The sequence below is a fragment of the Meriones unguiculatus genome, chromosome 10 (genome assembly GCF_030254825.1).
Source record: "Meriones unguiculatus strain TT.TT164.6M chromosome 10, Bangor_MerUng_6.1, whole genome shotgun sequence".
Lineage (NCBI taxonomy): Eukaryota > Metazoa > Chordata > Mammalia > Rodentia > Muridae > Meriones > Meriones unguiculatus.
The window spans coordinates 38,796,777-38,809,495 of record NC_083358.1 but is presented as its reverse complement, the minus strand read 5'-3'; the positions used below and the strand labels follow the sequence as shown (position 1 = coordinate 38,809,495).

Here is a 12,719-nt window from a genome sequence, read left to right as displayed (position 1 = left end):
TGTAGTGGTCCAGAGTGGAGCTCTCAGGAATGATGGTCCCTCCTTCCTACCAGCACAGGGCACCTGGAATAACTGGAGAGAGTTCGGGTTCTACAGCCCAGGAGAGCTACAGTTTCCATTGAAGATTAAGAGGCAGCTAAGAACCTGACAGTGCACAGGATGGTCCCAAAGGAGTCATTCTGCTTTAAGTGCCCACAATACTAAAGTTGGGATGCGGATTCAAATGAGAATGGTATGTAGAGTTCAATACAAAGCCAAAGATGGGGTGATAGGGACCCAAAACTCCAGTGTGGGTGGGCATTGCGAAAGAAGTGGGTGAGGATCCCAACAAGTTTGAACTCCAAGGGATACAAGAAAGGGGTCTGTGAGGCGGCTGGCCTTTTCAGTTGTCAACTGAGGTAAACAAACTCTGGTAGGAATTCCTTGGTCCATCTTTTATCTTGTGGAAGGGAGGGGTGACCCTGATCATAAGATCACCTAAAAGCCTTTGAATAAGAAGGAAGTCCAAGTTCCTGGTTAAAAAATAAAAGTCACAACCGGGCTCCTTTAATTCTAGCACTTGGGAGGCAGAGGTAAGCGGATCTCTGTGAGTTCAAGGCCAGCCTGGTCTACTTAGTGAGTCCAGGACAGCAAGGCTGTCTCAAACAAAACAAAACAAAACAAAACAAAAATAAAAACAAAAAAGAAAAGAAAAGAAAATTAAAGAAAGGGACAGTCACTTCAAAATGAAGGGAGCCTCATTCTTCCCTCAGCAGTAGAGGAAGGGTTTTGTGCTACTTCAGTGTGGTCACATATAGCAGCCAGAATGAACCTTTCCAACCCCTATGTTAACCACCTCTTTGCTGAAGGAAAAGGAAGTAGGAGAGAGAAGAGGCCCTCTTTGCCTGGCTTTTCGTGTTATTCAAGCCCCTTATGAAAATGAAGATAAATTAAGACAAACACAGTGAAGAGAGGTGATGGGTAACACCAAACAGCAGATGGGGACCCTGAGACTTTAAGTAGGTGACATGCCCAAGCCAATAAAGCCAGCTATCAGGTGATTCCCCAGGTCAGATCTTTCAGGAAGGGCGTATAGTTTTCTTTTTAAAGTAACTTGGCATTTTCTACCATCTTCTTATAGTACATGGACCAGATGTTCAAGGCAGGAGTATGGTGGGGTGGGATGAGGCAAGATGTGTGGAAGGTCTGGGTCTCCTCCTTCTCAGGGCCCAGGGCTCTGGTGCTGTGTGTTCACAAGCTGGGAGCCAATGCCAAGCTAAAATTGCATTTGCTTGTTGCTGAGAGAACCCTTGGGAGTGAAAGAAAGGGCATTTCTGGATCCCTTTTGAGACTCACTTCCATTATCAGATATCTCTATCCACATGGGTTAGGAGACAAGACCCTGTCTTTGTAGACACTACAGACAAAACAGAAAGCCCTGAAACTGTCTCTGCATGCCCGAATCCATCCATCTGTGGATAAGCCAGTTGGCAAGAGACCCTAGTCTTTTGGGGATAAGGGATGAAAGGAGCGCCCCTGCCACCCAGGAGCACATAACCTAGCTGAAGCACAGTAGCCATATGTCAAAGGTCCCCTTCTATCCACGAGTACAAAGTGCAGAGAAATCTGAAATTCTGTGTGAAGAGCTGCCCCCTGTTCCTAAAAGGGCCTTCTAGTCTAGACCTGTCCCTCAAGACTGTGGCCTTTCCCATAAAAACTACCTCAAGGAATGGAGACCACTGCCAACCCAGCCAGTAGATCAGAGGTGGAGAGTTGTCCTGGCTTCTTCCCTCTCCCTCAGTTGCTGGCATCCACCATCTCTTCTCAATATATCCATCCACTTGTGAAGCCTTGGCTCAGGTTTCTGCCATCTCCTGCCTGATAACCCTCTCAGTGTCCTAGTTCATCTCCTGCTTCCGGCCCCAATTTCTGTCCAGTGCAGTCTCCCAAGAGGAGCTTTCTGAAGTGTTAGTCTTATTGCTAAAGCAGCTAATGGTTATCTAGGCTTACTGTGTGCCTGGCAACGCTATGGACATGCCACCTCCCCTAGCCTTGCAGCTACCCTTTGGGATAAGTTCAACGTAACAGATAAGGGCTTAGAAACTTAAGAAGGAGAGACAACATCTAGCCGACATGAGCAGGCTCTCAACAACCTCTCTCTGGTGACTGTGGCCATAGTCTGAGCTACTCTCTACTGCCGCCATGCTTATATGTTCTTCCATGTATTCCCTGGGACCTTCCAGATGGAAGTCAACCAATCTCACTCCCCGGAGCTCTCACCACCCCTCTTCCCCCACTGCCCACCACGCTTCACTGCCAGGCACCTGCTGGTCTAAAGTGAGAGTGGATGCTCAATTGACGGTCCAGGGACTGTTCAAAAGTGGTTGGAGCAAATGGGGAAGGGAAAGAAGGTGAAAATACATGAGTGAATAAATGTGTGCAAGGGACTGAATCCTAGTTTCCAAGGAAATGAGACCTTTAGGAGTATTTCGTTAGCTCCTGAGAGTGAAGACTTCATAATTGGAATCAGTGTCCTTAAAGGAGGCTCCAGAGAACCCCTTTATCCCTGCCACCATGTGACAACATGGCCAAAAGGACATATCCACGGCTCAGGAAGTAAATCCTTACCAGGCATCAACCCTGCTGTTGTTTTAACTTTGGTTATCCAGCCTCCAGGGCTGTGAACAATACATTTTTGTTGGTAAAGCCATGAATCTATGGCACTTTATTACAGCCCTTGAACAGACTAAAACAGTACCCCTAAAATATTACTAGCTAGGAATTCACTTGGAACCAGGCTTGCTTTGGGGACTCTGTGTCCCAAAGGCTTTCAGGAGATAGTGAAACCCAAGGCTTCCATATTTAAGCCTGGTGTCCCAGTCATAATTTATCACTGAGTGTGTAACTGTCACACAGCATCCAGGGCGGTGGACAAGGCTTCCAGTCATGTATGGTGTCGAGTCACATGGTATTTGATGTCCTTTGTAAGGCCGGACACCCTAGCCTGCCATGAGGTAGCTGCGTGACCTCAGGCGTGTTCCTCAACCTCTCTGTGCCTCAACAGCCTCACAATAAAAAATAGCAACACTTTTGAGTGCCCTTTACTACAAGATGAAACATGTTCGAGAAAGAACTAACATTGTCATTACATACAATATCCTGGCAGGTCATGGCACATTTAGAGGGCTTTTTGTTATAAAAACCTTCCCAGTGCTCCCTCCAATTGGCAGAGACCTTCCTAGAAATAACAAGAGTAGAATGAGAAGTCAGGAAGTTCTATGTGTAAAAGGCTGCCTGCTCACAGATCTATAGCCCAGGAATTAAACCCAATTTTCTAGCATGAAGACAAGCTGGCAGGCACCTCATTTTCTTGTTTCAAGCTCAGGAATCATTGGAGACTGGCCATCTTGGGCAGAAAACAAGCTCAACACTGGGTAACCCGGGATTAAAGACTATCAATAGCTGCGGCAGGGACTTCCTGAGCAGCTCACCCTGGTCAAATATCAGCAATCATTAAATATATGAGGTCCGCTCAATTTAATCTGTTATTTTCACATAGATTTTTTTGGATCAGCAGAATTGCAGAACCAGGAGACAATTGACATTTCCACATCCTTTTCAGACAAGCTGGAGAGGGGAGGAGGCGGGGAGACCTATCCGGAAACACACCCCAGCTGTCCTTATACAGTTCCCATCTGTGGCAGGCTCAGAGCAGTGTAGGAACTCAGGGGCCCCAGGCTTGGGGACATTCAAAGGGACAGGAGTCTAATGTATGTGCTGCTCATCTCTGAAACCTGATGGGGGTCCTAATACAATCTCCTCTACTCTTTTGTCCTCTCCCCACCAATGCTGGTTTGCTCAAATAACAAGTAATATGTAGATTACCAGACAACCTTGAAAGCCAACAGCCTGAGAAGTCCCTTCCACCCAGCTGTACAGCAAATAACATAATACCTTGGTGTCGGCCTGAAATAGACAGTTGGGGCTCTAGCAAGCTACAGAAAAGTTTCTCTGCAGGGCAGTATAGCTCATGCCTATAATCCCATTGGTAGATGAGACAGAAGGGATGCTGATACATATAGCCAGAGCTAAAGTATGAGATTATATCAAAGAGAAAAAGGAGATTCTTGAGCTAGAATATGCCTAAGCAGATGTAGGGTGGAAGAGTTTGCTGAGAAAGGCTTGATGGAACAGGAAAAGATGGATTAGAGGGTCCAAGATAACCTCCATTGCCTCTGTGTTGGGTGAATTACACAGCATCCTACCTATAACTTCTCTGTGCTCAAACGACTCAGGGCTGGAAAGGACATTTCCCTGTGTGCCCTGGATTGCTTCTGAAGGTTGATTTTGGGTCATCAAGAGACACTGAGCCTCTAAGCCCCGAATCACACAGTGAGAAAACGATTCAGTGATTTGCAGTTTTCTTCTGAATCCTATAGAAATGAGCAGAAAGGCTCAGTTTGGTACTAATAAATCCTTAACACAGAAGCTTTCCCAAACTTACCCGTGTCTGTTTAAGAGAGCAGACCTCACTGGGCAATGATCTAGAGAATAAGACTAGAAATAATCAGAGACCATTTATTTTCTCTAAATTGACTTTCAGGTTTTCTTCTTTTTGTAGCAAAGAAGGCACAAAGTCCACATATGCAAATGATCTAAGCTTAGAAATGCACTTATGCCCAGTGGTGGTGGCACATGCCTTTAATCCCAAAACTTCGGAAGGCAGAGGTAGGCAGATCTCTATGAGTTCGAGACCAGCCTGGTCTACAAAGTGAGTCCAGGACAGCCAAGGCTACACAGAAAAACTCTATCTAGAAAAGCCAAACAAGAAAAAGAAAGAAAGAGAGGGAGAGAGAGAGAGAGAGAGAGAGAGAGAAAAGAAAAGCATTTACTTAGAAGCATAATTCAATGGTTCTCAACCTATGGGCTGCAACCCTTTTGGGGGTAGAATGAAGTTTTCCAGGGGTTGCCTAAGACTGCCTGCTTATTTACTGATATTTACATTATCATTCATAACAGCAGAGAAATTACAGTTATGAAGTAGCAATGAAATAATGTAATGGTTGCAGGGCACCATGACGTGGAGAATGAATTAAAGGGTCCCAGCATTAGGGATGTTGAGAACCACTGAGTTAGGGATTGCTGCTCAGGGACAGAGTGCTTGCCTAGCATGCCCTGAGCTCTAGGTGTGATCTCTGTACTTTTTTTTTGATGTACATTTTATGAGTTCATTGAAAATACTTAAGGTCTGGGAACCATAGTTAGGAACTGTCACCCCTAGGATATCTAATCTCTGCTTTCAAAGTTATCTTTCCTTGTCCCAGTCCTAACCTCATAGATCATTCTTGGAGTTCAATCCAAAAATATAGTACTGGTGAGACAACATACCTCACCCTGTTCTATGGGATCTGCTGTGGTCTGTGTTCCGTGCATTTCTCCCTCACCTCTTTTCTTGCCCTCACCTCTTACCCGATCCTAGCACTTCTGCTCATGCTTTAGGAATCCTCTCTCAGTATCACCACTTCTCTTTGCTTGGTCAGCTCCCATCTTTAGGCTGAGACAGGCCCTACTCTGTGGAGCTCCTGAGCCACCGTGGTTTTGCTTTTATTGAATGGCATTACATATGAGTGTTTGTCTCCCACACAGGACTCTCAGCTTCTCTGAGTGTTCCATGATCAGCCCAGGGGACCAGCATGGAGTGGGTTCTCAAGAAACACGTGACAAGTTCATGGACAATCTTGTGACTTCTGCTCTCTCTTTCTCATTGTGTCTTGGGGTCTTCATGAGCACTATCTTGTGAGGACAGCTGGCCTCAGGCTGTATTAGAGACTTTTGCATCACTGTGACGTTTTGCATGCCTGACAGAGATGACAAGGGAAGAAAGATGCCTCTTGGTTCATGATCTTAGTTTCAGTCTGCCGTGGCAGGAAGGTGCTGCACAGTGGCTTTGTCTATGGGGTATGAATCAGAAGCTGTTTATATTATGGCCAACAGGAAACAGGGAGGATGCCAGCCCCACCTCCAGTGACCTACTGCCACCAATTAGACCCCGCCTCCTAAAGGGTTCCCAGTCTCCCCAGCTGAGGGACAAGCTGCCAATACAGGAGCCTATAGGGGACATTCGGGTTCAAACCACAACAGTGTTCCTTCCAGGAGGCCCTAGGCTTCCGTCTCTCACCTGCCATCCCCACTCTCCTCTGGGCAAAACATCAGCTTTCCAAAGAGTCTCATTCTTGAGGAGCACCGACAGAGAACCTCAAAGGCCCTGGAACACCACCAGCTCTATTTTGTGCCTTCCGCAGTCAGGCCCACTTAACTGCTCTTCGCTCTTCCACACCAGCCACACGGTGCCATGTACCAGCTACCCTTATAGATGGAGCAAAGAAAGGTCTATTTTAGTCTCAAGAAAACCCACGTGATTTTTGCTTAAGTTCAATTTTAAAACATGGAATATGACTGAACTTAATGTTAGTACTTAGGAAAAATGTTCACAGTAATTATAGATGAGGATACATATATGCAATTTATTTCAAATTTAGTAATACGAAAAAAAATTCTGGATCCAAACGTAACTATTTATAACTTGGCCAGGAGAACTCTGAGAATCCCAGTTATTTCCCCAGAATAGGATACTCTTCATGTATCTTATTTAAGCAATAATGCATGACAGAGCGTGAATTATGCCATATTAATTCTCACCTAGTGTGCTATTAGGCTAACGCTGACGGCCGAAGCTGTCAGTGCAACTAGGCATGAATTAATATCTAATAATTCCCCTGCTGAAATGTCTTATTGAGATTATTTTATTAGGAAAGGTTATTCCTTTAGAAATGTTTTTTTGTACACTTAGTTGAGAAAGGGGCTCAGCCTGGGGAAAAGCTTCATAGCTTCTCCCAGCAGTCATTTCTGAAAATTCTGGAGCCTCCAAAAACTACCTTTTGTGACATACACATCATACTTGGGAAGCTGTGTCAAGCTGGGCATAGTAGGCAGCCAGAACCCAGAGTAGCCAGCATCCTTTGCCTTACCTAGGGTTGAGGCATAGTCGCTTCAAGCTAGATATTTGTTTATCCAGTTGGTGATGGACCTGGCGGATCTGTATAAAGTAAATACAAGCACTTGGGATTGTACTTCTCTGCTATGAATTTAATAGTTCAAAATATTCATAGATCAAAAGATGGGCCCATCCCTCTGTTTGCAAGCCTGTTTAGAAATTGCTGTGTGGCCCTGAGCAAGAGTCTTCTCTCCTTTGGGCTTCGGCCTCCTTTTCAGTCAGAAGAATTGCATATCATCTTGCTTGAGACCATCCGTTTGTGATGAAGCTATAAAATACATAAACAAATCATGCCTAGTGGTGACTGGCCACTAAAAGCATCCTTAGCGGTACTTCTCCAGGCCTACAGCAGTGAGTGTCTCCAGATGTGCTAATCACAGAAGCTGCAGGCTGCTTAGCCCATCCGTCATGGCACCTCCCACTAAATCCTCAATGGGATGCCTTGTTACAATGTCCAGGGTACACAGCTATCCACTGAGCCTTCCCCACAAAGCACATTTTCTGGTTTAAAACATATGGGGCTAACTTTCAGCAAGAGAAGAAAGGCTGGGAGTACCTGATCTTGGGAGCCCAAAAAACCTTTCTGTCCCTCCCACAGCCGGGAAGGTTCATAGTCGCTGAACAAGGGAGGTCTCTGTGTGACACACAATCCAGGCTCTCAGCATTTGAGTAGTTCTCTGCCCACGCTTGGACAAAGGACAAGAGGTGTTATTGCCCACAGGAGCGTGGCACCTCTTCACGTTGGCCTTTGCGGTTTGCATCATGGTAATGGGCATTTGAAGGCACTCAAGAGAGTTGCATTGTGGGAGCATACATGCTGAGGGCTGGGGTGCAGCCACCTGCTGAACACTGTTCAAAGGGGGTGGTGAGTTTCCCTGGGGCCTTCACCTCAGGGGCTGATGATCTCCAAGTCCTTGAGGCCCTGTCATCTGGAGACTCCATCTCAGTACCGGATTCTCAGGGGACTTCCGGTTTGCCTCGGAAGTAGCCAGTCTGTGTTTACTTTCCTCAGTAAACAACATGGGATCCATGGTCCATTCTTGAAGGCTGGGGGCCAGCAGGAGTCTGAGGGTATCCATCCTTGTTCTGGCTCCACAGGAAGCTGCCTTGAGCCATGACAAGGCTGAGCTCAGCTACAGATAACCTCTAAATGCCCTCTTAACCCCGGAGGACACTGTCTTCACCTGTGAGACAGGGTTCATTTCGGTCCTGGTCTTTATCAAGTATCCACCTGTGCCTCAGACACGAGCTCTCTGACACAGTCCAGAACTGAGACGTGAGGATAGCTTGACTTACCCAGAGAGTAGGGAGGCCAGGAGCTGCTGTGTGGCCAAGGAGGCCGCTTCTCCCACACCCTCAGTACAAGACATTTGCTGCGCAGCTGGCACAGCAACCTTCCCAAGCACACCTGCTCAGAGCTTTCTGACTTGCTGTGACTGAGGAGAATGATGGGGAAACCCATCATAGAGATGGGATTGCTGAGGCAGACTACACTTCCTGAAACCTGGGGCCTAGGAAGTTGTCTTGGCTCTTTTGTAATGTACACTCAGCTGAAATGCTTCCAGTGAGCCAGGAAATCCAGGAATCTCTGCAGGAGAATGTCCACAGCATCACTCAGGACCTCTAAAAAAGACAGACCCAGACACTGATAAATTTAGCACTCAGGCATTAAAAAGTGCACTTTTAAAAAGTCTTTCCTAGGGGCTGGAGAGGTGGCTCAGTGGTTAAGAGCACTATCTGCTCTTCCAGATTACTCGGGTTCAATTCCCAACACACACATTGCAGCTTACAACTGTCTGTAGCTCCAGTTCCAGGGGATCTGACACACAGCTTACAGACAAAACACTGATGCACATAAGATAAAAATAAATAAACCATTTAAAAGTCCTTCCTTTGACCTGGCAAATTCCTTGCCTGTTCACTTACGCCTAATCTAAGGCTAGCTCAAGTCATCCCAAAGGAGAGTGGCTATAGTTTACCAATTGCTAGACTACCTTCTCAAAAAGGGACTGCACGGTGAAGTCTGGGCCTGAGTTTTGTCCTTGTCTTCAAATGGAGAATGTCAGTGTTTCCTTCTTCCCCGTCTGAAGGCACTGGGCTTCCCAGCCTGAGCCTCCTTGGTGGTATGTGTCCCCTTCTGTAAACAGCTGGGCCCTCCTTGGCAGCTGCTGCCGATTAGTAAATTACAAGGTCAAGATTAAAAAAAGAAATGACTAAAGAATAAAACCTTTAGTCAGGCAATTTGAAGTCAGGCCGGCACAATGAACACCTGTTGAGAAAGCCCATTATTAGGAGCTGGGACTCTGGGTGGAAAGAGCACTGTGAATTAATTTTGATTGCCTCACAGAACTTTGCATAACAAATGATCTCCGATGGGGGTGTCCAGGGACTTGAGCCTGGGGGAGGGGGACAGATTTTATTTCTAGCAAGGTAACATAAGCTCAGCTAGGACATTAAAATCTACCATTGACTGCCCTTGTCTGTATCCCTCTGTTTGAAACAGCTTGTGTGTGCTAAGGTTACCCTGTATTATGCTTCTGGGGAAAAAATAACAATTGATATCAAAATCTTTTTAAAGAAGTTGAGAAAGCATGAGGGCAGAGACTAGTGACTCCCGGATTGTTAAATCATTTATTTATGTCTGTGTCTGTGTAAATGGAGATTGGGGAATATGCTGTGTGTTTGAAGCAGCCTGTGTTTTATTTTTCAAACACACACACACACACACACCTAGTACTTTTTTCTAAGACAGGAATAGTGTAATAGATTTGTTTAAAATGGATTTGCTTGCTGTTAGATGACCTTTGTACTTTGTAATGTCATCAGAAATGAGAAATAAAAGTTAGGCATTAGCAATGCTGAGGTACTGTGGTGGGGGTGGGGTGGCGGTTGCTCGGAATATTAAGCAGTTTCATTCTTTCCTGAAAAGAAAGAGACTTCAGCTAAAAGACATGGCGTCCTACCTGTCTGCCAGCCCCCGATTAAATCTAAAAGCAGGCATCCCATCTGTTTGCCCAAATGAAAAGTGTAATATTCTACTAACTACTTTCTATTATCGCTCAACTTAAAGGTTTCTTGGGAAAATGATCCTCAGTTCATTTGAAGTTTGTGTGCCACACAAAAGGAAGCTCCCAAAAGCTCAATGCTGTCCAGCTAGTAAGCGGCGCACCAGCTGACTCTGGGCTGTGCTTTCAACACCTGACAGTTAATATCACAGGGATGTTCAGAGCAGTAGACTCCCATTTGTTGTGAGTCAGAAAACCTAGAAATAGCCCAAGTAGAAGGGACAACCAAGAATAAACGAGATTAAATTAAAACTGTGGTGACTTTCTGTCTAACCTCAGTCCAAATGACTATCCTCATGAAAATAATAATAAATACAATCGAGGGGCATTGGGGAGAGACCTTATACACAATACTGGTGGCATTGCGAATATTGGAGCAGCCATTATGGGAATCAGTACCTAGGCTCCTCAAAACACCTGACCTACCTGAAGGAATCCCAAGTCACAGTTCTTTTGAGGTACCTGTACATCCATGTTTGTTGCTATTTTATTTTCAACATGGAATCAGTGTAGGCGCCCAACAGCAGCCGGCAAAGGGACAAAGAGAACGGATGAAGACAGTAGAGTCTTTTCACTCAGTCACCAAGAGCAAAACCATGTCATCTGCAAGAAAATGGATGGAACCGGAAGTCATTGTGTTAAGTGAAGAAAGCCAGACTCACAGAAGCATCCTGTACTTGCTCTCATATTCAGAATCTACATTTGTTAAAAAAAAAAAAAAAAAAAAACACAAAACATTAAAGTAGGAAAAGGGTTGTTTGGGAGGAGTAAGAGGACCATTGTGAGGTGGAAGCAAAGTGTATGACATGTCCATGGGAAAAGATCATAGCGAAACTTACTGATTTTTGCATAATGAAGAGACACCAACAGAAATAAATTTTAAAAGGCTATAAGCAAAGTCTTGATATTTTTTTCTGTAAGTTTTTTTTTTCTGTTGAAAGTTACTGTGCCGGGTTGTAGACCAATGTTTTCCCCACAAACATCATATTTACCAAATGAATAGTATCTGTTCTATTTTTCAAAGAGCCCCATCTTCACCTCTAAAATGTGAGCGTATCACCTACACATTCCCCGCCCCCACGCTCCCTCGTCCCCAAGGGGCTGAAAGTTTTAAGTTGGGTCTTCCTGAGATGCCTTTGTTTTTACATAATCGAAACGCTAGGGTAACCCAGCGGAGGGCAAATCTACCCAGCTCGCTTGCAAATGTTCTCCCCGTGAGCACCTGCTTCGAAAAATAATTCCAATTTCGGTACCATTCGGGAAGTCTTTGGGGGTTCCTCAGCGATATTAGATAATTGAATATAGCTTTCTCTCGTTGAAAAAAAAAAAACTTACACATGCAACTCCCCCCCCAACCCCGAACTCCCAACTCCCTCTAGTCAATTCTATGACAAAGTTAATCTGGACCGTGACTTATGGAGTCCCAGTGGGAGGTCACTGGGGCCGGTAAATATGTAAACAGGGCTTTTTCAGTTTCCGTTTCGCATGAATACAAAATAAACTACGGCCCTCCGCACGCTGGAAAGTTCTTCCTTAAAGTTAATAAAATCTGTCAACTTCCATAAAGGCCGAGAGGAAGGGGGTCCACAGGTGCAGCCGGTCGGCCGAGGCTGGGGAAGTCGGGGCAGCTAATACAAAGCCCTGGGCACCGCGCGCCTCTTCCCATCAATTCTCATCAAGCGTTATTAGTCATCTGCCGCCTCGGAGGTGCGTCCGCGCTCGCCCCGCAGAAGCGACAATGACATTTGGCCGCGCTGCAGGTGCGGCTGTGTGTGGCCGCGGCCGAGTGGGGCGGCCTTTGTGGCGTTCCGGCCCTTTGATCTGGGCACAAAGGGCGGCGGAGCTGCAGCCCCCAGCTTTCTGCCGGCAGCTCCGCCCGCGCGGGAGGGGACGAGCCGGGAGGAGTGGCAGGCTGAGTGAAGGGGCCTCGGGAGGGGGGGAATCCATAATATTTATTTCAACAATAGCTTCAAATCTTTTTAAACATCATAAGAACACGGCTCATTAAGCCCACAACAGCCTTGAAATTGTGTTATAAAACCGCAAAACAGAAATCAATACATTTGCTAGAAAGGAGGTAATGAAATATATTGAGTTGCCTGAGAAGCGGTTTGTATGAATCATAATATTATTATGTGCGCATCAATTCCATTCCAATACTTAAAGTTAACCAGCTAGCGAAGAGCACCCTGAACCCTCGTTAAACAAACTCTCCCGGTTACTCCCCAGGCCGGCGCATCCTGTAATAACCGAGGGAGGGGGCCGGATCAATGCTGCCCACCCTGCGTTTCAGCTGCGCAGCGCTATTGCTTCCTGGCCTGATCAATACCGGCTCACAATGGCCGGGGGAAAGCCGGGGGCAGGCCCGGAGCTCCAGGCTGCAGCTTCCATCCAGAGCAGCTCCACCTCCGGCTTCTGCCCCTCCCAGCCGAGGCTGCGGCTTCGCTCCTGCGCACCCCTCTGCTCAGGAACTGGCGTCTAGGCTTCCTCTACTGTATTGGGTGTGTGTGACCCCAGCTCGTGTCACTCACCCGATGCAGGGGTGAACTCCAATTTGCCCCCCCCCTTGCTTTTCGTTTGCAAATAGATGCTGGTTTCTTCCTTGCAGGGAGTGAATTGAA

At 46.2% G+C, this 12,719-nt stretch overlaps 1 long non-coding RNA gene across 2 annotated transcripts; it reads right to left on the bottom strand.

Moving 5' to 3' along the window:
* Positions 1-3,581: 3,581 nt before the first annotated feature.
* LOC132656848 (uncharacterized) lies at positions 3,582-11,865 on the bottom strand. Of its 2 annotated transcripts, none has more exons than XR_009594611.1 (5): positions 10,561-11,865; positions 9,028-9,201; positions 7,008-8,656; positions 6,158-6,345; positions 3,582-5,837 (listed from the first exon to the last, which is right to left on the bottom strand). It is a non-coding gene; the product is annotated as an uncharacterized LOC132656848 (long non-coding RNA). The 2 variants fall into 2 exon arrangements; XR_009594612.1 differs by having other exon boundaries at positions 6,158-6,340.
* Between the last annotated feature and the right edge of the window lie 854 nt (positions 11,866-12,719).